The sequence below is a fragment of the Vanessa cardui genome, chromosome 19, assembly GCF_905220365.1.
Source record: "Vanessa cardui chromosome 19, ilVanCard2.1, whole genome shotgun sequence".
NCBI classification, from domain to species: Eukaryota; Metazoa; Arthropoda; class Insecta; order Lepidoptera; family Nymphalidae; genus Vanessa; species Vanessa cardui.
This window is the reverse complement of record NC_061141.1, coordinates 11,567,156-11,595,106: the sequence shown is the minus strand read 5'-3', so window position 1 is coordinate 11,595,106 and position 27,951 is coordinate 11,567,156.

The following is a 27,951-nucleotide window of genomic DNA, read 5'->3' as shown; positions in this document are numbered from 1 at the left end:
TAGAAGTGATTAGAGATGCTTATTGATCGTTAAAAACTTGATTACTTGGTGGTAGGGCTTTGTGCAAGCCCGTCTGGGTAGGTACCACCCACTCATCAGTTGTCCTACCGCCAAATAATACTTCTCAGTATTGTTGTGCTCCGGTTTGAAGCGTGAGTGAGCCAGTGTAACTACAGGCACAAGGGAAATAACATCTTATTTCCCAAGGTTGGTGGCACATTGACGATATAAGGAATAGTCAATATTTTTTACAGCGTCATTGTCTATGGGTGATGGTGACCACTTACCATTAGGTGGCCAATAGGCTCGTCCGCCAACCTATTTTATAAAAAAAAATCTACCACCGATTCGAAAATGAGCGCTACGGCAAAAATGGTTACTGTGTAGTCGGGTACTTGGAGTAAGTTTATTATATTTATAATTTATTATATTATTCTTGTTCCTAGTATTAACAGAATGTACGTCAGAATTACTAGAAAAATCTTTTATGATTTTAATGAATATGTTTTTTAAATAATAATAATAAAATATAATTATTACAGATATGTTTATTTGGAAATATTTAATAATCAACTTTAATTGCGATTCAACGGGGAAATGTTGCTAGCATTCTTGCTATTATTCCACGTGGTCAATATTTACGTATACAGTAACTCGTTTTAGTGCATATTTGTATATGTTTTAAATTAAATAAATAATCATAAGTTTCCTGACATATCTAGCTTGTCGTACAAAGGAGGCTAAAGATGAAATTATGCATATAATGTAGCTTTATAACTTAAGAAAAATTCTGCACCACAGTCTTCAACATTAAATTCCACAGGTCTGCGCAGTGTAGGTAGAATTTCGACTATGAGCTTGCTGGTATGAGAAAAATTATAGGGTAACGGTATGTGAAGATCTTGGGTGTTGAAAATTGAGAATGCTACTCAGATAACGGCCGTGAATTTAGTCATCACTCAACTCATAACTTTAAGATCCTAGATAGCACAGTAAGTCGATATGGCCCAGTGGTTATAAGGCGTGCATCGTAACCGATGACTGCGGGTTCAAATAAGCTCCACTGAATATTCATGGGCTTAATTTGTGTTTATAATTCATCTCGTGCTCGGCGGTGAAGGAAAACATCGTGAGGAAAATTGCATGCAACCTAATTTTATAGAAATTCTGCCACATGTGTATTCCACCAGAGTGGTGGAATATGTTTCAAACTTCTCTATAATCTCTGAGGCAATCGAGTGAACTTGAATAAATTATTATTTTGTTATTATTATTAAATAATAATAGTATAAATTATACTTAGTTATAAATCTTTACAACAGAACGGTATAAAATCAATAACCACGAGGATTACGATAGCCAATCATCGATCTGCAGTAATTCCACTAACAAAATGCCAATTTATCACGATCGAAACAAAACGTAATGCTCTTTCGCTATTTCCTAATCTACTACCAGTGCGATCCAGTTGTGGTTCAGATAAAATCGAGAATCGGAACCCTTATAAGCTAGTAAAAGTTGGATTTCAGTTATGACTTAGCTAAGAGTTTTATATGAACAATATTCGTACATGGATTGCAAAAGAATTGGGAACATACCGTAAAAGTTATAACAGTAGAATTGCCCCCTTATTTTCATTACAACCTTTTTAAAGGTCCCGGATATATAATTCTCTTTTAAAGTAACCTGTGATTATACCCTTTTAAGTAAAGTATACAAAATTATATTACACTGAATATAATAATTCGTATTTTCCACTTTCCTCGTTATTACATGCTACCACATTCACATCTTTTCTAATGGATGACAAGTATGTCAAAGTATAGTGTTGTGTGCCTATTTGCAGATTGAGTGAGCCAGTGTATTTTCAGGCACCATGGAGATTATATATTCTTTCTCTATTATTTCGCGTATATATTCTATGGGTATGGCTTTATTCAAGTAATCTTTTAGCTTACCACTTTACCAATATAATTGTATTTTTAAATTTTGGAAAACACTACTGAGTTTCTTGCTAGTTCTTCTCGGTAGAATCTTCTTCCGAACCGCTTGTAACTTCACTTAATCAAGTTGTTAAATGACGATTCAAAGATGCTTGTATAAGCTTTCTTGTAGAAAGTATATTTTGATTTTTATTTGATTGAAGTATGTTTTGATTTAAATTAAATTGATATCGCGACCCAAACTGGGTCAAGAATCAATATTTATTTAAGTATTTCTCAAAATAATTTATCATTAAGATATCTCAATATATTAAATCGTGAATTCGAAATCCAGAAACTTAAATAAAAAGTTAAGATTTTATACTTCTATTTAATATTCAACTAAACCTTTTAAGTTTTCGTTTCTTCATTTAAACTTGAGGATTTTCATGTTATCTGAAGTTTCACTTCAACTTTAAAGCTCCTCATTTAACAAGACCTCATTGATTGGATTTTCGTTCCTATATTTTATATATTTAGTTGAATATGATATCATTGCCTTATTAAGGAAAATGTCCACTTCTTACCTGTATTTCAATCTTATTTATATTGGACTCACGATAGCATTTTTAATAAAGTCTTTAGAGAATTCCAGATATCAAATTAGTGTGCTATTTTTATTAAAAATATAAAATTTAATTTATATTTTATTTCTTCCATTTAATTTATTTCCATTTAATGCTAAAAACAAACAAAACTTATATATATATTATAATGTAATATTACATTTAAAAGTGTGTGTGTGTATTTATAGACTGAATAGCGTAAATATTTATAACACTAAAATTTTGCATATAACGCAGTTAATTATGTAATTATGTGAACAAAAAGTATCAGTGTTAGCTCAGGGTTAAGTAATAAGTTTGTGTTTATTATAAAAGGATCTAAGATTATCAAAGAATGTCCAGTCTTCTCTTCTTTATTTTTCCGTTGCCATAGTTACATAATTAAAGTCATTATGTGACTATGGCCAGTTATAACTCATGAATTTAAAAAGTTATTAGTGTATATATTACATAGTATTAAATAAATACATCATAATATAATATATTGGCTAATTAACCTTACAGCTCGGCCATCCTATCTTAGTGGGTCCTCCCACTAGCTCGTATAATTTTTCATAGGAAGGAAAAAAAAAACAAAAAGCAAAAAAAATAAAAGTAAACAGAATAATACTAGCTTAATTAAGGTATACAATTAATGATAATATATATAACAAACATTGGCCCAAAGACATCACATAGGGCGGGTAAAAGTTAATTACAAATCGTAACATCAATATTGTAAATTTTTAGGCTATTTATACAAATGATATAAATTTATTAATTGCATATTAAACATTACAACCTGAAAATCTATGTCAAAATCAGTATAATATAAATAAATATAGTATAATATATATAAATATACATAATCCATAATCACATTTCGAATTCATTTAGTACATCATATTCATGTATCATATTCTCATTATATAATCATTATCATAATCACAAATCTGTATCATAATTCAATTTCATTAATAATACTTCATTCTCATTCTCTATTTCTTTTTCTTGCGCAATTTGTCACAGTCTAAGGTCATCTGTGCGACACCGTTATCATGGTGCCATTCATTTTCTGCACTGACCAGTCATGACAACTTACGCTCAGGCCTTAAAAACTATGAAAATCTATGTCAAAATCAGTATAATATATATAAATATAGTATAATATATATAAATTTACATAATCCATAATCACATTTCGAATTCATTTAGTACATCATATTCATGTATCATATTCTCATTATATAATCATTATCACAAATCTGTATCATAATTCAATTTCATTAATAATACTTCATTCTCATTCTCTATTTCTTTTTCTTGCGCAATTTGTCACAGTCTAAGGTCATCTGTGCGACACCGTTATCATGGTGCCATTCATTTTCTGCACTGACCAGTCACGACAACTTACGCTCAGGCCTTAAAAACTATCTTGCAATCATATGTGCGACATCCATTTCTGAATGCCATTCATTATCTGCACGGATTGCTCATATGTTTCAAATTTACATCAACATATCAACATTCTTAGTAATGACACACACTACTTAAAATCATTAACTCAAATCTCAAAAAAAATAAATAATAATATTGTAGGTAAAAAATAATAATTTGATCAACTGAAAATAATAATCGTAAATAATCAATTGTTTATTGCATTACACACTTATTAAAAAAAAACAATCCATGTTATATTATTATTATCATTATAAAATAATATTTAAAAAAATATATATTTTGTTTAATACTTATTATTCTTTCTCTAAATCTCTAACTCTCTAATTTCTGAACTCTCACTCTAGTCACTGTCACTGTTATCACTGAAGTAACCTTTATAATTCATCCACGCATAAATCTTATATACCTAGTAAATAAACCCGAAAGCGATTCAATTATGCGATAACTGCTAAATTTTCTAATTCTAAGCAATTAATCTTTTGTTCATCGACTGAAGTTTTACAGCTATAATACGTTACAGGCCTCAGTAAACCGTCTGTATCGATTTGCAGGAGAATTTCAGCAATGCCTATTTTTGATGCATCTGTGTGCATTTCGGTTTCTAAATTATATATAACATTAATATTGGACGTTCAACTAACTTTGCTTTTAATATTCTCAACGATTCAGATTGTTCAGTCGTCCATTTCCATCCAAATTTAGGCCTAAGTAGGTCTGTTAATGAAGGGGCGATAAGCGTAAAGTCTTTCACAAATTGACAAAAGAAACTAGCCAGGCCAATAAAGCGCTCGACATCATAACATTTCGCGGGGTTGTGAAGTTATGTATAGTTATAGCTAACGTTTTTCGCGTTCCTGAACGTATCCCTTGACCACTTACTTGAAATCCTAAAAAGTCTAGTTCAGTATAAAGGAAACTGCATTTCTTTAATTTAAGGTTAAGTCCTGCGTCTTTTATTTCCTTCACCATGAATTGAACTAACCAACGTTCCGAAAAAGAGAGTCTGTACGGGCGGTAAACTACTGGTTGCGTATCATTCAAGTCTATTTCCATTTGAACCACATTATTCAACTCTAAGTCACGTAAATTTACTGAGAAACATGTATCATAACTTTTAAGTATCTTTTTAAGTCTGTTAATTTCATCCTCACTAAGTTGCTTATTGTGATTAATAGATGAACTAGTCTTAGGATTATTAAAATCCAATTAATTTAAACTTAAGTGATTTTCCAATGCAAGCAGCACGTGTAACCAATGAGCTCTGACTTAAACAAATCGTATTATCACTAAAGTTTTGTACCAGTATTTTACTCCTGTCAATCTATATTATACTCACCCGGCATCAAATAATATTCGTTATTCAACGTACCTCGTATAGAACCACTAATGCGAATCGACCTCAAATACTTATTCGTGGAAATACATGGTAATGCAAACATTTCTTTAGAATGTAAAATAACATCTGTTATTAAATTACAATTTAACTGAACAATCTCGCGTAAATAGTAAGGAATTTGTAGAATATACGCATTGACTTCTTCCACGATGTCCTGAATTTGTATCGTTACGTCAGGGACACCCAAAGGCATCACTATGCTATTACCTATATACCCTTCATGGTTGGTAAGTTATTATCAGTCCACGCAATTCCTATCCTAACTGCCTCACTGTGTTGAATCAACAGTGCATTGGCCACCTAAATTGACGTAACATTGAATAAGTTCACCGTTGATTTTTTTTACAGCATTTAACATTTATTGTCATTAGTCGTATTTATGCATCTGTATCATTAGATTTATCATCCTTACTAATAGAATCGGAAGGTAGTCTAGGACAATAGGTAGACAAGTGACCTAATCTATTACAAACATTACATTTTAATATATTTTTCGAGCATCTAGAACTAATATGCCCAGCTTCATTGCAATTAAAACATACAATTGACGTACTATTTTGAGATTTAAGGGTCCTATTTTCGCTGTTACTTGTCATTTGCCGTGCATTATTTATAGACATCGAGGAGGTAATATTATTACGCTTATCTTGATTCATTATATTTTTGACAAATTCGCGAGGTTGCTGCTTAATTGATTGAAAATATTTTAGAATTTGTTCAAGTACTTGACACTTTACAGCTTTTGCACCTAACCTCAAGGATCGATCCTCAATACCGTACAGTAAACAATCTACCGCTCGTTTACCCCGTATTTCACATCTATTTAATAAATTATTTTTTTCATAAAAGTAATGTTCCAAAGAGTCGTAAAATTTGACATGTTTTGATAGCATCTCAGTCAATAACTCAGCATAGTCTTCACTAGTTGGAAATGATTCCTCTAACTTGGTTTTCCATTCAGGCCACGAATACGACATGGATGGTAGAGCTTGATACCACGTCTTCGCAACCCCTGTCAGTTTAGTCAATGCGTAGTGAATGATCTGCTCTTCCCCCCAACCGTAAAGCCTCGCACACTCTTCAACCTTTTTGATCCACATAGACATGGTCTGGCTCTTGACCATAGGGTCAAAATCGGGAATCACATTACCGAGCATAGGAAATTTATTACTCTGGGATCGACTTTTGGCTAAGAGTTCTACTAATGAGGCAAGAATCACTTGTGTGTCATTATTAAGAACATTAGTAGTACTCACGTGACCAGAAGCTGGAGGTGTACGACGCTCGCCGCTGCACTCTAAGCGTCCGCTGCGGCCTGTCCCGTTGCATCTTCCGGCGGAGCCCCGGCGAAGGCTGCGACGTCGATCGCCAGAAACTGAAGGTGTATGACGCTCGCTGCTAGACTCTGAGAGTCCGCCACGATTATTCCTGTTGGATCTGCCATCCGAGTCCCGGCTGAGGCGACGTCGATTCTGTCGCTTACAGCTGCTGCTCCGACTGCGACGTCGGCCACGGCTGCGTCTCCGGTTCGATTCATCACGACGTATCGTAGACTGTTCGCGAACACTGCGACTTTTAACACGAAGAAATCCCAAGGAACAATCGTTCGATCGCATTTTTCGTTGCTCGTGCATTCCGCTTCGATCACGACGACGTTTTCGCTGCCTGTGCTTGCTTTTTTTAGTAACTTCATCCATTGTTACGGAGATACTTTATCGACAATATCTATGCAACTCTTATAATTGATGATTAGTTATCGGCAATATTTACTGAATATTGTGGGCGCAATACCTTTATCCACTTCTGAGATAAAAGGATCTAAGATTATCAAAGAATGTCCAGTCTTCTCTTCTTTATTTTTCCGTTGCCATAGTTACATAATTAAAGTCATTATGTGACTATGGCCAGTTATAACTCATGAATTTAAAAAGTTATTAGTGTATATATTACATAGTATTAAATAAATACATCATAATATAATATATTGGCTAATTAACCTTACAATTAATAAACCAAAGTTTAGCAAAAATTACGCCTGGAAGTCATAAAAGCATTCGTCACAGTCAGTTTTACAACATTAATAATAAATTAAAAAGAATATTCTTATTGTAATTTTACATTATATTTGTATAAAGTAAAAGTTATCTCAAAATGGAATCAACATTTAGTTCAAAACATGAATGTGAGAAAGTAGTACATACGTATTGAAATATATAATTAATAAAATCACTTATATAAATTAAATGATAGCTGGAGCCACGATAGCTCAGTGGGTAAACGTGCACCACAACTGATGACTGCTGGTTGCAGGTTGCGAGAGGAAGCACGACTGAATTTTTATGTCCCTAATTTGTGATTACAATTTATACTTTTATCAGCGGTGCAGAAAAACATCACGAGAAAATCTGAGTCAAATTTCAATCATATTCTGCCAAATGTGTATCCACTATTTTACTATACATATTAGAGCAACGATTGAATTGGCTTCAAACCTTCTCCTCAAAAAAATGCCTTAGTCCAGCAGTGGGACATTAACGGACTGTTACTTTTACTTTTCTACCCAAGCAACAACAACAACAGCCTGTAAATTCCCATTGCTGGGCTAAAGGCCTCCTCTCCCTTTGAGGAGAAGGTTTGGAACATATTCCACCAATGCGGGTTGGTGGAATACACATATGGCAGAATTTCTATGAAATTTGTTACATGCAGGTTTCCTCACGATGTTTTCCTTCACCGCTGAGCACGAGATGAATTATTAAGATAAATTAATCACATGAATCAGAGGTGCTTGCCTGGGTTTGAACCCGCAAATCCTCGGTTAAGATGCACGCATTCTAACCACTAGGCCATTTCTACCCAAGTAATGTGTAAAAATGTTTACCTTCCAAAATTCACTAGACAAGCAAAAAGTGAAATATTTTAATCTTGAAATTATGAGTCACTTGGATATATTACTTAGCATCATCTCCAGGCCACTCGCCGTTAGACATCGTTATGGTAATTTAATAGGAACTTTACCTGGAGTGTTCAGGTTTAAGAAACACATTGCCTTAAGGCTCGGACGATTTAATAAGCTTTCAAATCTAGGTTATGTTATCGTTCATAATATTTATTATCCGTTAATAAAATGATGAGCCAAGTTTTGTTATTATTTAGATCCTTTACGTGGTAAGACTTTGTGCAAGCCGTCTGAATTACCCATCATTCCTTCATATATTCTTCTATTAAGTAGCAATACTTGTACTGTGTTCCATATTAAAGTTGGCTAAGCCTGTGTAAAAACAGCCTGAAGGACATCTCAGTCCCTAAAACTCAATACCATTCTTATATTTCTTCCTGTCAAAAATCTTTCATATAAGTTTTATCCAACATTATCCCAAAAATCCAAAAATATTTCCTGTGCCAAATGTCTTCCTAAAAATATCCGTTTTAGGCTGTTGTATATCAGTCAGACATTTTTAAACGTTATTAAGTATTAATACTCCTTTTTTCTATAGAGACACTTTTTTTTAATATTGAAAAGGCTTCTATTAGCGTATCTTTGAGAGGCTTATGTTCATTAGTGGACGGCGATTGATCGAATAAGAAATCATGATCTCCCAATGAAACTCAGTCTACTTTAAACTTTTTATATCCACTATAAGCTCAGCAAAAGCTATCAAAGGAAGTTAAATCAAGTTTAAAAAGCTTTTAGCATTGCCTTCACAAAGAAATCCTTCTATAACAATATGTAACTCATCCTATTTAGTTCCATCTTTTGTTTTATCTAATCAAAGATAACATTTTTTGTTCATTAACTTTGTAAGCTGTAAGTACGTTCCCTGAGGGAGGTTAACGTGCCTGATCGCCCTCTTAAGGTATATTCAACCGCTCATTAATCGGGGCATCCTCAAGAACGCTGACTGAGGTAAGCTATAGTGTTGGTCGGGCCATTAAGGCGGCTAAAACATTTTTGGCGAAAACCGCTTTCCTGCAATTTTGGACTGTAATCGCTGTTGACTATGTGATATTAATTAAATTTAATCTTCAATTGTTACAATTAGAAGACTCATTAGTAAATTTGAATAAGTTTATTACTTTTAATTTGTTATAAATACAAAAGATTCTTTGTTAATATAAAATATTCATCTATAAAGGCACCTTTCAAATTTGGTACCATTCAAAATTTAACAAAATTGTAATATCAACTTAATGTCATGATTATAATTTCCTGGCTCCATAAAAAAGTCATCGATTGTAAGGCTGACGACGCAGTTTTGACAGAATAGCTTTTTGTCTTAAGTGGTACTCAACGACGTTCTTATGAATCCTGATCAATATTATCAGTATCTAAACTGTGTTAGTATGTCAATATTACCTTGAAGATGATTTTGGTTCCATTTTTAAAATATTTAAATAATTGAGTCGCTCTTTTAATTTCATTAAATATAAATCGGTTAACACAATGTCGATGCAGAGGGTGATCAAGCCGACCGTTTCCTATCAAATAAACCATTCTCTCTATAAAAAACAAATAAGTATTAAAAGTCTACCTTTCAAGAATATTGATAAAAGACTTGTTTCTATTTTCAAATCCATATTAACACCAATTTAACTTTACGGATTAATAAATTAAAATCACATGTTCAGAAAACTTTTACTAATAAGGCATATTACTTGACAAAGGATTACATGGATGATAAAAAGAGTGAAGTTTGTATTCTTTAATTCCCACGAGGGAAATGACATAATTAAATTGTTATTAATTTTAGAAAATAAAATATGCCAGGTGATTGGAATAAACTTTTATTGTCGGTCTTGAAAAAATTCAAGAGCCTGTTAAAATGAAGTATTCTTGATTTGATTTTAATTTGTTATCTATAATTTTAGAAAACAACAGCGTCATTGTTTCCAACGAATATATTTAATATAATTTTATTTATTCCGACTTTAATTACATTTATAATGAAGTCTAAAGCGTTTTCTGATAGATTCATAATAATTTGAACTCTGGTCATACATTCTATTTTTATCCCTATTTCCCATATTTATCCCTATTTTTCAACCGACTTCCAAAAGGAGGAGGTCACAATTCGTCTGTATTTTTTTTTTTTTTTGTTATGTTTGTTACCTCATAACTTTTCACTGGGTGGACCGATTTTGATAATTTTTTTTTGTTGGAAAGGTAGTGCTTCCCGTGGGGTCCCATTTTTTTTTATTTTTTTCCGATGATGGTATCCATATGAAAACGACATAAGTCTTAAATTTGCATTATGTATATGCGCGACAAATAGGTGAATAACTGAAAATCACGTTAACCAATTTTGATAATTCTTTTTTCATTATAAAATATATACTTCAAGGGTACTTTGGTGAAAGTTTGGTAAGGTTCTGAGCACAGGATCCATGACAAAGTAACGGAACGGAAGGGAACGGAACAATTCTGAGGAGCACGTTAGCGATACTCGGTCGAATCTTTTATTTATAGGTTATTTGGATATTTGAGTCACCTTCCGTAATGTGGTTATGTTTATGTAATTATCATAGTCGAATATTATAATCAACTAGCTACCCACCCCGGCTTCGCACGGGTGCAATACTGATACTAAATATACTACAGAATTTGTTTATATACGACATCACATCGCAAACTTCTGAAATTATCAGTGTTTCTTTACTATATTGTTCATGTATTATATACACAAACCTTTCCCTTGAATCACACTATCTTTTAAAAAAAACAGCATCAAAATCCGTTGCGTAGATTTAAAGATATAGGGACAGAGAAAGCGACTTTGTTTTATACTATGTAGTGATGGAACTCCTATACGGCTCGCAGTTAGGGTGCGATATGGGGCACAATTTCTTACTATCTTTAATCAAATTTTGTATATGTGATGTGATGTCATATGATGTACGAAATATAGTTGGTCTTTTTCAAAGTTTTTTTGCTGAGTTCGATTACAGCTCTTTCGAGGGATCCTTGTAGTTTACGCCGCGTGACGTATTAAATCCGCATTTTCGAAAGTCTATTTTTGCTTTATTCGCAAGTTTCCTTTGAAATTGTCCTCGAAGTAGTTTCTGACTCATATAAGTGGAACGCTTAATCTATCCATATTAAAAAAAATTAGTTAGTCAACATCAGCTTCACTTAAAATCAAAAAATAAATAAAATTTTAACAAAAAGAAAAACCGACTTCAATCAAAACACTATTTTAAAACAAATGAATATGCACGAAAAAGTAATAAAAATAATTGCGTATTCAACATATTTTTTAGAGTCTTCCTAAGTTAAAAGAAATGAAAAATATTAGACTACTTAAAAGTCGATTAACGATTATATCATGTAGTTATAATTATTGTTATATTTGGAGTCGGTGTCAGCCAATAAAACCCTACAGTATATCTATCAAAAAACAATACGAGAATACTTTAACAAATATGTTTTTTACAAATTACCTTTTACACAATAATATACTGGATCAATCAAGGGGCTCGTATCGCTTCTTTCTTTTGATTGTTGGGGCAAGGGCACCGTGGCTGACACCGGCTCCAAATATAACAATAATTATAACTACATGATATAATCGTTAATCGACTTTTAAGTAGTCTAATATTTTTCATTTCATTTAACTTAGGAAGACTCTAAAAAATATGTTGAATACGCAATTATTTTTATTACTTTTTCGTGCATATTCATTTGTTTTAAAATAGTGTTTTGATTGAAGTCGGTTTTTCTTTTTGTTAAAATTTTATTTATTATACTTAATGCTTCATAAAAACAAATACAGAACCACAAGAAAGTAAAAGTAAATCAAAACAAAATAAGAGATAAAGTAATGGCGCGAATAACACGTCTGCGGAGATTTGTATATTAGAAGACGTAAAAAAATATCTGATCGTCTCAAGACGAGATACTGTTTATGTCCCTTAACATTAAGTGAAATTATCTTGCTTCTTTATAATAATACAGTAAATATACTATTAAAAACAAGCTAAAGAACCCAGCTACGTACGAGTGAAATAAATAAACTATAAAAATACGGTTTATCATAAACATATAAATTTATTACAAATATGTATTGACGTATAATTAATTGTGGTTAAGTTTCTATCTAGTTTTGTCCCCTGCACGAAATATTTTTTGATACACTTTACGCACGCATTTTGTTCGCATCCGTATACGTCAAATATGGCCGCTAATTGAACTTTATGTCATTGAACTTATCATTTCCAGTGAAATGATAGTTCCGATGGTAACTTAATTTGAACAATACATATATGTATATACATTTAGTGCGATAATAAGTTAATCGTGATTTAAACGACAAGCAAAAATGAGGGTGGATGTATGTATGTTTGTTACTCTTTCACGAAAAAACTACTGAATGGATTTGATCTTAATTTTACAGTAATATAAGTAGAACGTCAAAATAACACATAAGCTACAATTTGTAATGATTTTATGTAATTTGGTCATCACATAACGACACATATCAAGTGAGAATCCGGGGCCGGTAACTTGTCTAACATCAGTAATGAAAACTTGCCATTATCAAAATACAGATTTTAATTTGTACAAAAGAAATATACCGATTTAAAATACTGATAATTTATGTATATTTTTTCTCTAAATGGTCGCGGTAATGAAATATTTTTATTTCATCATCAAATATAATGAAACGATATAAAGGATCTCTCCTCCGCTTTATATTCATCTCATTAGCTATAATTTACTACGAGTAGGCATTTCACTGTTGAAATTTCTTCCATATTTCAGCTTTCGTGAGGTCGTTCAGATTACTTAACGGATTAATTCATAAGTTTTAGCGATAGCGATTTTATCTTGTACGTAACGTACGTACGAAACTTGCTTAATGTAACAGTTTTTAAAGATGAGCGAAGGTTGCCTTCTTCTTTTAGAGCAATTTCAACGTCTTAGTCATAAAGTTCGTCGGTCGAATATTTTGAATCGAAGTCAACTACTAGATTAAACCTTCAAAAGTTAATGACATGAGTATAAAATTTACTCAATAAATATTCAATTAATTAGAAACAAAAAAAGAGTTTTTTTTTTAATTTGAAATTCGAATTTCGAATGGAACACTAATTTATCTTCTTTAAATTAGAACACGCAGCCTGCCTGTGTTTGAGAAGATAATTTTCTTCTTAATTAACCCGCTGTTGAATGCCGTATTTAATTGGGCGTTTGGAACGTGTGTGAAATGTGATGGCTCCTGCAAGGAACGTATTGTTTGAGTTTTTTCTAATTAGGCAGATTAATTAAAAAGTCTATTTTATCTATGCGAAAAACAGTAACTACTGACCTGCTTGCCTGTTTGTCAATATAATCTATATTCCAACTTATCTTTACAGCTTAAAATTATAAATGGAACTTTTATCTGTTACCTATTTAGGGTTGAACCACTGAACCATTTTTGATGAGATTTTGCATGGACATATTTTAAATCCCAAAGACAAAGGGCATGAAAAGGGGGATGAAAGTTTGTAATAGAAATCTAGAATTTCTTAAGAAAGGAATATAAACCTAACTATAATTCAACTTTTTGTTAATTTATATAATATTTGAGTATTATTGACCAATTCAAAGATTTGATTTTTTATAGTCTGCTTGGTCAAATTGGGGTTGTAGGTCATTATAGAGTTTTATTATTATCCTGTATGTTCAACTATTTTCATATAGATTTGTAAAACGTAGGCCAAAGGAATTACAAAAGAAGATAAAGAAACTTTAGTTTGGCGTATCTCATGCGTTTAACTAATAACTCAGCGACATCGTGCTCTACTAAGCGTTCATGATTAATATATATTTATTTATCATACAGCACTATCACACTTAACTACTTATTCCCACTTTAATTAAACATCCAACATTTGGATAGCAGTTTCGTCGACGTTCACCACGCCATTTTTTTGTAAATCCATAATGAATATAAAGATTAATCAAGCTCTCGACCAATGATGATGATGATGATGACTGTCAAATGTTGTTCATTTAACTTTCTTAAGAGCTGAGATGGCCCAGGCAAGTACCACTATATGTAAGTGCTTAATTTGTGTTTGTAATTCATGTCGAGCTCGGCGTTGAAGGAAAACATCGTAAGGAAACCTGCATGTGTCTAATTTCATCGAAATTCTGCCACATGTGCATTCCACCACATTGGAACAGCATGGTGGAATATGTTCCAAGCCCTCTCCTTAATGGAAAAGGAGGCCTTATCCCAGCAGTGGGAAATTTACAGACTGTTACTTTACTTACTTTAACTTTCCTTCTTTTATGATTGGAATAGAACATAAGATGACTATTCCTTTAAAAGCCTATTTGTATAGAGTATATTTTGATTAAATTCGTTACTTTCCTTTGAACTACGTTGCTTGGAGTGTCTTAACTTTATTTGTACACATAAGATTTCTTAATGGATCAAAGATGTAGATGGCAAAAAAGTTACATTCTTTTATTATATTTTACTAATACAAGCTCGTTATAATTGTGTGGCGCTCCTGCGTGAGTTATCTTTGATATGTTACTTTAAACAGTTTTTATGTATGGTATATATTTATAATTCGTTATGTGAACGTGTGCCGAGATGGTCCAGGTTATAGCGCGTGCATATACCAATGATTGCCGGTTCCAACCTAGGCAAGAACTACTTAATTTTCATGTGATTTATTTGTTGTTCATTGATCTCAAGGTCGGAGGTGAAGTAAAACATCGCAAGGAAACCTGCATGTATCGAATTTCAAAGAAATACGCATGGATTCACCACCAACCTACTCCTCCTAATATTCTTCTCAAAAGGAGAGGAGAGGCTTTAGCCCAGAAGTGACAGCAGCCCATATTTTTATATGAGTGAACTAATTGCTATGGTAAACGCTGTAGAATATGAAGTATTGTTGATAAAAAGCTTTCATATAAAAATATACATAAATGTAGATAAAAGACACATTAAATAATATTTTAATTAAGAATTGTTAAAATTCTTGCGTTCACAGACATAGCCCGAAGCGAATTAATAAAAGCCTCTTAAAAACACTTACACTGCGGTCTATGACTGAATCGAAACTTGTTTTAAGCTCCATCTTACTTAGTTAAGTTTAGAGTGTCGGGGGAACGGATCGCTTTGTATATATAAGTCATATCTAATCATATATAGGTATAGGATTATTGGTAATTCGACGTAATCTCATGAAGATGATAGGGATGACTGTATGCAATAATTTTAACCCCATATGTATGGTGCAAAATTGATCTTTTTGTGTGTTATCAGGTTTTTTGGATATTTAATGAATAATCCAAAAATGCAACTTCAAAAATTAAAGCAATTCAACCATAAACTTCAGTCTCGTGAACAAGACATTCGTAGATAATGTCGAAATATCGAGCTTCACCGAATAACAATAAAAATATGGAAAATATCGTGTATTAAATAATATGTAGATCTCTTTAGAACTAACTGCACCTGCGACCTTAAGTTTTTTAAGTTTCTCCTTATTATATCTGTTATATGCCAGTGAAAGTGCCATCGAAATCGGTCCATCCGTTCCATAGATTAGCAGGAACAAACAAACAGACACACCGACAAAAATTGTAAAAAATCTTATTTTGGTATATGTACCGTGAATACATGCTTTGACGTTGTCTTAAATTTTCGCGATGATTACACATTTAAATAAAACTATTTATAACGGATGAATCGCGTATATTAATTATTTTTAAACATCCCGACGTTTCGAGCACTTTGCAGTGTTCGTGGTCAGTCTGCCCGTTATAAATAGTTTTATTTAAATACATGCTTTGAGTAAAATAGGGGTATTTTGTTTAATATTACAAACAGACACTCCAATTTTATTATATGTATAGATAACATATTTGCGGCTCACACGAGAATTGCATCATATATCAAAATTACATTATGGCATAAGGAATAAATATTCCCCCTAAATATTCTCCAACTATTAATATTATAACGCAAGCAATATTGCTATGTGTTGCCATATAGTTAATATTCTTAAAATTTTTAATCGCAAATGAATGAGATAATTTGTGCCAAAAACGTTTTCGAATATTAAGCCGTGTTATGGCAACCCATAAAACACTTCATTGGACAGTATAAATTAGGCACTAGTGTATCCACACAGTAAATTTAAATTACGACTCACTAATTGTTCGAACTAAATTTAACGTTGTAAAATACCACCATGTTAAAGAGGGTCTCCGATATCAGCTCGTCCTTTATCAAACGGACTACAATTATTTGCGTTGGATTATTAACAGTCTTAATTATTATTACGTATATTCTATTTGTATGTAAAATATGTATCATTATTATTTATTGATTTACATTTACATTATGTTGTTATTTTCTCGGTAGTAATAATATTTACTGTTTTAGGAATATAAAAATTTATTATGTTTTTAATGTAATAAAAAGAAAATTTCATTTATATTATAACTTATAATATACGCTGTGAGTGTTTATTAAAGATAGCAAACCTATTAACTTAAAAGAAGTGTAGTGATAGCCGATGGTCCTGAATAAATGATTAAATATTTATTTAAATATGAGACATCACATGCATTACTTTGATCCCAATGTAAGTAGCTAAATCACTTGTGTTTTGGAAAATCAGAAGTAACGACGGTACCACAAACACCCAGACCCAGGACAACATAGAAAACTAATGATAATCTACATTGACTCGGCCGGGAATCGAACCCGGGACCTCAGAGTGGCGTACCCATGAAAACCGGTGTACATACCACTCGACAACGTAGGTCAAAATAATTCGCACGAAACGTCAACAATCTCAATTTTAAATGACAAGTGCGGTTACTTATACAAGTATTTTTACATACTTAATCTATCACCTTTCGTTGATAGTATACCAAAAATTCATGGAATTTGGTTAATTGGTAAAGTTGTTTATTTATATCCAGTGTTCCAAAACACAAAAATGAGACGACATCCCCTGGGATTAATTTGTCTATACAATTCGCAGACGTACAAATCTCTGGTACAAACTTTTTGTGTATTTTGACAAAGTTCTTTTACGCGGCTTATGGAATTATGAACTGGCAGAGAACGTCACGTAAGAAAAAAAGCGTTGTTTCTTTCATGCAATCTTTCCTTCCTTTTCTCTTTATTCTATACGGTTTGATTTAAAATTATTTTATCTTAATATTGTGGTTTTTTCCTTTCTTTCTTTCAAAATATATTAATTATATTTATATTTGGATCAATAGATCAATTTGTTAATTTATTTCATTGTGCCTATTATTAACCATCATCAATACATAGTATTAAACAAAATTGGTTACCGATGTCTATTCCTGTGTATGCTTAGACCTTTAAAATTACATAGCGGATTTTGATGCGTTTTTTTTAAATAGATGGATTGATTCAAAAGAAAGATTTTCATGTATAATATATGCACAATATGAGAAAATGATCATTTTAGAGGTTTTAAAGTGATGTCGTATAAACACAATTTTACTTGGTGGTAGGGCTTTGGGCAAGCCCGTCTGGGTAAGTACCACCCACTCATCAGTTATTCTGATGATACCGCCAAATAACAGTACTCAGTATTGTTGTGTTCCGGTTTGAAGGGTGAGTGAGCCAATGTTACTACAGGCACAAGGGACATAACATCTTAGTTCCCAAGGCACATTGACGATGTAAGGTAATATTTCTTACAGCGTCATTGTCTACGGGTGATGGTGACCACTTTCCATCAGGTGGCCCATATGCTCGACCACCAAACTATACCATAAAAACAAAAAAAAAAGCGTTTACATTGCAAACCTGTGCGAAGCCGGAGGTCGCTAGTACTTAATACATATAGCGAAAACAACTTCGTTTCAACTGGGTCTCATTATACTACTTATTTTATTGAACCAAAACATAAATAATTAAACGGTTCTTTTTTTCTCTTCGATTCCATCAACATACATCCCAAAAAGTCTAACAAATTAACACGCGATAAAGCCTTAACCCGTCCTCAGATAAACTCAAATGATACGAAAGAGTCCGACCGTAAACAAACATACAAAACTTCCTTTACAAGTGCGATCTACACATTTTATGCTACCTTTTCAATTCACTATTACGCTAATTCATTCAAAATAGGGACCTGAAATTACATTACTACGGCTCTCTCGACTGTGTCAAATATCTCCTTTCAATTATGTCTATAAAAAGATTTGAAAATTCAATTATGAATGGTCCTTTAATTTGAAATTCAACCTTCATTTGACTGTCATTGAATATTCAAATTGATTAATTAATTACCAAATATAGGAGGAAGTTTGGCAGTTTTATTAAGTAACGTGGAAGATACGTGTTTCAAAATTGTCGAATTAATTTAAATTAAGAATATTGTCATAGTCGAGACGGCCCAATAGTCGAGATGGCCCAGTGGTTAGAACCCGTGCATCTTAACCGATGATTGCGGGTTCAAACCCAGGCAAGCACCGCTGATTCATGTGCTTAATCTGTCTTTATAATTCATCTCGTGCACAGCGGTGAAGGAAAACATCGTGAGGAAACTTGCATGTGACAAATTTCATAGATATTCTGCTACATGTGTGTTCCACCAACCCGCATTGGAACAGCGTGGTGGAATATGTTCCAAAACCTTCTCCTCAAAGGGAGAGGAGGCCTTTAGCCCAGCAGTGGGAATTTACAGGCTGCTGTTGTTGTTTGTTGTAATAATATTGTTTGAATTAAATAACGCCTACACACTCGGTTGGAATTTTGGAGTTCTTTATAAAATCGCATCACACCTTATAAATACATAATATTTTGTATATATGAAACCCCTCCTCCTAAACTTTTATACAGATTTGATTAAATTTATTGAGCGTGTTTGTTGAGATCGACCATCTATGTTTATATTGCAATCTTTAGTGGACTGCGATTGGTAAATAAAATTCTTATTTCAAACAGACGAAGTCGGAAAAGGGAGTTAGTGATACTGTAAAATATTATTTCATTCAAATCGAATTAAATTAGGGTCCAACCCTTGATTGGGCGTTCTAATTAATCAAGTGTCTGAGGTGCTTTTTCTTTCTCATTTTACTAGATAGAATAAAAATTTGCGTCGGTGTTTCTATCATCCCGCGGAGAAGCTTAGTGGAATATTCACGAAGGTTTCCCCTAAAACGAAGAGGTAGGCCCAACAGTGGGACATATATACCTACTCTGTTACTTTCTACATAATTAGAAATATTATATATAAGAAACACGAGTACATCCAAATTCAAATCCATTAAGAACGATTACGGAAATCGTTGATTTACATATAGGACTTTTTGATATCATTATATGAACTTGATAATATATTTCATATTTGACAAAGAGTAACTGTTCATTGGCAATTGTCGATAGAATCAATATTCCAAACTGGTTAACACTTTACATGAATCCTGAAACATGACTATTTAGGGAGTCTAAAGTCAAAGCCAAATACAAAATCTCTATTCAATATTTTTCCAACAACAGTCTGTAAATTTTCCACTGCTGGACTAAAGCCTCATCTCCTCCTTTGAGAAGAAGGTTTGGAACATACTACACCACGCTGTTCTAAGGCAGGTTTCCTCGCGATGTGTTGAGGCACCGAGCACGAGATGAAATAAAAACACAAATTAAGCACATGAATATTCGGTGGTGCTTGCCTGGGTTTGAACCCGCAATCATCGGTTAAGATGCATGCGTTCTAACCACTGGGCCATCTCGGCTCGTTAATGTTTATCTGTCACATATTAAATATCAAAAAAATTAAATGTTTCACTTTCACTGTAAAGTAACACCTCGAAGTGAAAGCAAAAGATACTTGGGATAAAGATACGGCAGAGGGTTTCTTTTATATAATAGGTGATCCTGCTTTTTTACCCGCCCGAAATTTACAAAAAACAAGCTTCCCACGTTTTACCCACTCGTAGTTTCGCAAAATCGCGGATGTCTATACTCTAAAAACAACCTACCTGCTAACTTTCAAGTCTGTAGGTATCGTTTCTGACAATTCGTTATTAATCTGTAAGGTAATCGCTTTTATATACATATGTAAAATTGAATAAACCATTACTAAAATTATAAATGTGAAAGAAAGAACAAGAAAAAACTCTTTGTCTGTCTGCTCTTTCACTAACAAACCACTAAACGGATATTTTTTTATGGTATAGGTTGGCGGACGAGCATATAGGCCACCTGGCCACCATCACCCATAGACAACGACGTTATAAGAAACATTAACCATTCCTTAAATCGTCAATGTGCCACCAACCATAGGAACTAAGATTTTATGTCCCTTGTGCCTGTAGTTACACTGGCTCACTGACCCTTCAAACTGGAACACAACAAACCTGAATTCTGTTATTTGGCGGTAGAATATCTGGTGAGTGGGTGGTACCTACCCAGGCGGGCTTGCACAAAGCCCTATCACCAAGTAAATATGATGAAATTTTTATGTCTATGTAATCAAATGAGAGTGTGAAACAAATTTGAACTCCAAGGAGGGACATAGGTTTCTTATTTTGCTTAACACGTCATGACAACCCAACCTCTATAACGCGAGCGAAGCCACATGCGATAACTAGTATGATTATAATTAAGATTTTTAAAGAACTTTGAAAGGAGTTGCAGTGTATTATCAAATTTTATCAGACGAACTAAGAATAAAGGCGCGTGATTCGTCAGAATTACTTTTCGTTTTCATTAATTAACGTTGTAATAAGATTTCTTCGGCTCTTCTGAGTGAAATATAATTTATCGTGGATTAATAATGAAAAGGTGCTAATTACTCAACTGCTATACATAATTTTTACAATGGAGCTGTATGAAAGATTTTAATAATTCTTTCTTTATCGTCTGCTATTTTTATCAAGAAGTGTTTTATTTTATTAACCACGAGGTATACCTCTTTCGGTCAATTTGGTTGTAGTTTTTATTTTAATAAGAACAGCATATAAATTTCCATCTGCTAGGTTTAGGCTTTCTCTCAATTCGACTAGAACTTAAGAGCATATTCCACGCTGCGGGTTGGTGGATTAATATGTGGCAGAATTTCATTGAATTTAAACACGTGGAAGTTTCTTAGCGACGTTTTTCTTCGCCGAAGATCACGTGAAATTCAGTGGTGCTTGCCTGGGTCTGAACCCGCAATCATCGATCATTTGGTTTTCATTTTATTTGTATGTATCATTCATTAGCCGATGTAGATATTTATTTTTTTAATTCTGATTTATATTTGTTGAGAATTTATATTATACAGTTGATATCGTAGCAATTTTTTCTTATAAATAAATGAATATTGGACAACATCATATTTATTACTCTGATCCCAATGTAAGTGAGCTAAATCACTTGTGTTATAGAAAATATTCTTATAACGGCGGTACCACAAACAGCTAGACCCAAGACAAAGTAGAAAACTAATTAACTTTTTCTCCATCGACTCTGCTGGGAATCCAACCCGAGACCTCGGAGTGGCGTACCTACCAATGAAAACCGGTGTACATACTACTCGACCACGGAGGTCGCCAAAGTGGTGATGTCTGAGTTATCGGTTCTTGGTTAAATAGATAAATATAGTAAGTAGTACTTGGTGGTAGGGCTTTGTGCAAGCTTTGTGTTAGGTACCACCCACTCATCAGTTATTCTACCGCCAAACAACAGTACTCAGTATTGTTGTGTTCCGGTTTGAAGGGTGAGTGAGCCAGTGTAACTACAAGCACAAGGGACATAGCATCTTAGTTGCCAAGTTTGGTGGCACATTGAATTGCCATAATGAATAGTTAATATTTCTTACAGCGTCATTATCTATGGGTGATGGTGATCACTTACCATCAGGTGGCCCATATTATGCTCGTCCACCAACCTATACAAAAAAAAAATACACTTTCACTAATAAATTAGTTTATTGTATTTAGTATACTAATATTTTTATAAATCTAACAAAACCACAGGCGATGTTTTATAATAATTATCTCATTGCTTAACAAAAGCCTCCTTTCTTTTCAAAGGCTTCGAGCCTGTTCCAGCTGTACTAATGTGGGTTAGAAGAAAATCACGTAATAAAATCCTTTTTACCAAAGAATCTATGCATAAAATATGAAATATATAGGCTATGAAAGGAGATTACATGAAACCTCATTAGTGTAATTTGTTTTTTTTTTTTTTTTTTAAGAACTATAGTATGATAGCCATGTTTAATTTGAGATTGTTTTCAACAATTTGTCTGTTAGCTTAATCCAAAACTCTCTAACTCCTTAAGGATATTTACTTGGTTAGTATAGTTTAAACACATTACATAACAGTTGAGGTAATTATCCCGAGGGCACACTAGAGGTTAATCTATGGAAATAATTTTGCATCTCTGTGGCATATGTCCATGACAGATCAAAGACAATTTTCTACCACGGTACTAGAATAAACTAGTGACCCGCCCCGGCTTCGGATGGGTGCAATACTGATACTAAATATATTACAGAATATTTCTTATTTCTTTACTATAATATTATATACAAAAATTTTCCTCTTGAATCACTCTATCTATTAAAAAAACTGCATCAAAATCCGTTGGTTAATTTTAAAGATCTAAGCATACATAGGGATGGACAGTAGTAAGCGACTTTGTTTTATACTATGTAATGATTTGTATTTACTTTATTAGCTTGGGGTCAGGTAACCTATGTTGAATGCGTTACATATATATAAAATTACTTTTAGTCCAAGATTTTTAGATATCCGCTCTGCATAAAATCCTATGTGTATCCTATGTGTAGAGCGGACCGATTTTTGATGCTAAAATTCCAGGACTATTTCACATTATGTGTAATTAGAATTATCCGTGTGATGTAATTTGGAAATAAATAAATGAGTCTCTCTATCATAAAAATTTTGAATTTTTAATGATATAGGTACATTCAATTGAATAAAACATTTACCTTTAAATGATATAATAATAAAACGGCTGTTACCTTATTTTATTTCAGAGATTTATTTTAGAGACGCGTTATTTTGATACATATGTATCAAAATAACGCGTCTCACTTCATAGAATCCATTTGTAACGTGTCCAAGTGAGGAATGATTTCTTACAGAACACCAATATTCATCGAAGGCCTGATGGCCGTATAAGTTACCTTTCGATAAATAGCCGGTATCGTTCGTATTAATCTACTAACATAGAATTTACCTAAAACACGAAAACTGAGATGAAAACTTGTACCGAATGAATCAGAGAGACAAGTCAGTTAAAAATGTTTTTTTAAGCAAGATAAAAAAAAATATAATACCAGTGTCTGCGGTTGCGATGGGCCGTACCGACATATAAATAACATACTATAGATAATAGTATAGTACGACAAAAATTAGATGTAGCATCGGAAAATGCAATGGAATGAAAATAAAACCGATCACTGCCGATTTACACAACCAATAGAAATAGCTCCCTATCGCGCCATTCGACGCTATTGGTCGCTATAGATTCACGCGTCAGAGAAAGCAAGTGCAGTTAAATCGACGCGTCAAATTGACGAATATATTAAGTCATATGATATTACAAGTTATTACGTTTGTGTAAAGATCATATTCGCATCAGAAATAAATATTGATAATTTGGGATAGCGTACTCAATTCGGATGTGATCGGTTTTACGAATTTTGCCGATGCGACATCTAAGTTGTGTCGTACTATACTTACTTATTGTGTGGATATAAAAGCCGAGACGGTCCAGTGGTTAGAACGCGTGCATCTTAATCGACTATTGCGGGTTCAAACCCAGACAAGGACCAATGAATATTCATGAGCTTCATTTTATTTTCTAATTCATTTCGTCCTCGGAAAAGGAAAACATCGTGAGGAAACTTGCATGTGTCTAATTTCATAGAAGTATGCATCCCGCACATGTGGCAGAACTTCTGTGCTAATTCCTAATTACCGTCTTCATGTTTTTCTGTTTGACCTAAAGGTTGACTGGCAGAGAATGTCTTCGGGCATTAAGTCCAACTTTTGTCTCATTTACTATAGTAGTTAATAACGTATTTAAGTAAATACCCCAATAAAATATTATACCCCATCAACACACTAAGCGATCAGTATCATCATATCAGTATCAGTTCGGTAATTAGCTCCTTTTCTTTATGACCCCACCATAAATCATATTTCACTCAGAACTAACATGAATGTATGGACACGAAAAGTAATTTTCATAAATTACATTTATTATTTATTTACGATTCACTTGGTGGTAACTTGCCTGGTTCACCACTTAATCATCAGATATTACCCGCAAACATTAATGATTAGTGTTTTTGTGTTCCAATTTGAATGGTTAGTGAACCAGTTCACCTATAGGCATAGTGGGCGGACAAGGTTAGTGGAACGATGTTACCTCTCCAACACATTTTGCAAGCCTATCGATTGTAATGAGTAATATAATTGAATCTTAAATTCATTTCATCTATTTAATTATATTTAATCTCAATATTTTCTTTATTCTATACGATACATTTTTTTGGATCTCGATTGTTGGAATAATACAAAAACTCTCCTCACAATCAATACTTTATCTCTCCTGAAGTGGTTCACGATCCTTCCAATTCGACGATTAAAGTAAGAATGACCTTTCTAGGCTTACTCCTAGTATTTAATGTTTACACGCCCCTCCTCCGACTGTAGCATCATCCGGTTTTGATTTATTTAAAAAAACAATTTAGTTTAGTCAAAACCGCATGTTGACAATCAACGTAAATTGTAACAACTATTTAAATCGAATTATTTATGCTGATAATACTTTAATACATTAAAACAATAAAATATGATCATGTTAAAATAAATATGCTAACACGATATTGTAGAAATATAATATTTTTTTTTTAGTAAAGGTAACAATGGTTCGGAATGTTATTTTACAGAAATGAACGCTGTTCGTTTTTATTGATTGGAATTTATAATCAATTATTTCTTTATATTGAATGGATGAATGGGATAATTATGGTTTCCTAATAATTAAGTATTTATTGAGTGATTCCTTTAACAACCATTCTTTGTAGAAAATTATTATTTCTATTATAAGATATCTTTTTTTTATTATTAATTTATTACATCTCTCATCATATAATCATTAAAAGGTGTTGCAGCTCTAACATTGAGTTTGTAAGTTTGGATTTAGACATGGGCAATATCTCACAATAATACACTAAAGAACACCGATACGGACTCCGGTCACCGATAAGGACTCAACAATTTCCCAATCTATGTAACAAGAAAAGATACACTTCCCAGCAACAGATCTTCAAAATCGATGTCAAACACTTTCTTCATGGAATACCGTTAAGAGAAATTCCATCGAAAATTTTAATTTGATGCTACACTGTTTTAAATTACAGTTTCTTTAACGGCGCGATCTTTTACGTGAAAATAAACTCTTTTACTAAGAAAACATTCAAGGAATACTTCCTTTGAAGCTCCAGTTAAAACAACAACTTTATAATTGTTTTGATTAAATATTATTACACTTAGATTATTACATCAAATTTAGATAAGTTCGCACCGAAAATTCATTAATTGTTTCGAAGATTGTTATTTATTAGCACTATCGATGTCAAATAATAACAAAATGAATATTGTTAAACTTTCCAATGAGCTCACTGAATAAATATTTAATTTGATTTTCAAAATTAAACTATTATAATATTTGATCAATTTAATTAGAATTACTTGTTTTTAATTTTTTTTATTTATAACATGTTGTCGATATATGATATATGTATATCTTGTTGATTGTCTGTTAGTTAATGTAATTATTCTATTTGCATTCGAGTGATCCGTTTATCATTATTGTAATTTTGTGTAGCGTTAATAATTAATCAAATCTAAATGTACAATAAATTTAATAAAACACAATTACAAATAAATCGCACTTTGTCAAATTAATTATAATTTTCAATCCACATACATACCGATTTTCTTAAACGAAATAATGAAGCAATTATAATACTTAAATACTCAATTTCAGAAGTAGAACACAACAAATTTTCCTCAGTCTCTCAATTTAAAAAAATGTAAAGGATCGAACACATCAGTGTAACATTAACAAAGAATCCCCTGACAGCTAGTAAAACGGATCTGACCTTAACGTCCGACAAAAATGTTAGTAGCACGGCCTTTAACGCTTACAATTTGACACCGCCACCCCTAGTTAATTAAATGGGATGAGATTTATCTCTGGAATACACCCCGGCAAATGCGGGGTCCTATAATCCGTATTGAGGTCCGTAATCGCAGATTGTGACCTCTCCCGGTTGCGCAAAACTTCAAGCTTTCCTTGCTTATATCCATTTATTTACGTCTGAGATTTAGCAACTTTGCTAAATGCTAGCGCTAAAATGAAACAGCCTCTTGTTGTTCCGATGTTGGGCAAAGTTTAGGTTCCTATTTATGTGATGTTGCAGGACTTGTTTTTGCTGCCGCACTGCTGATTAGGGAAACACGTCGTTCAGCAAATATTATATTTTCATTGCTGGGATTATAAGAGGTTATCACTTTAAATTACAAAAAGTAGTCATATTTATTCATAGATATTATTACAAAGCACCAATCAAAATGGTTGTCGCTGATTTTATTATGATTCCGATAATTTTGTAAACAATGGTGAATATAGCAGTATATTCTTTATATTTTTTTTAATTCCAGGGTACGCAAATGTATGTATGTATGTAATGTACTCTACCTGATAGCTTGTGGTAGTGGAGTCCAAACGGGAAGACGATCAGTACAGTCAGGAAGGAATGAGCCACCTTAGCAATGTCAACCCGCAAGAAGCCTCTTCGCAGCAGCTGCAGCTATAATTTAATAGCTTTTTTTAAAAAAATGCTATTAAATTATAGCTGCTTGAATCTCGTATTAAGAGATATTTTTATATGACGTTTGAAGTAAATTCATTAATATGGTCGTTATCAGGGTTATCAAAGTCATGGCAATCTTCCACAACACACGCTGAGTCAAAGTCTACATGCGAAGGCGACATATATTCATGTCTTATAAATCTTTTAGACCACTACTTAATTTGATAATTTGCAAGATTTACTTTTGCCAAAAGATGAGTTTATGTCCCGGAACGCTAACAGTCTTATTTACTGCTATGAAATATGTACAAAAACTTTATACGGAAAGATTTTGAGTCATAATAGTGGCATAATGAAGTTTGTAATTTTGTCTGTTATTGCTTGAGGAAATAAGACTAGCATCAAGGTTACCTGAGGCTTCGATGATTAACAAACAACCTTATTCTGTCAATATACCACAAACTATGTTAATAATCCTGAAGCGGATTATATCATTTTTAATGGCGGGACTTAAACTCAGGACCAACATCTCAAAGAAAAAGATGTAGATTAGTGAGAATTTTGCAAGATCAAGGTATTGAAGACATTTTTTCATCCAAAGGAGATATCCCGCAGTAAGACATTTATAGGCTGTTAGGTTTGTAAAAAATAAAAAATAGTCTTATTTGTACCGGTGCACAGTGAAGATGGAACCAGTTAAATGGACTAGCCACCTGATGA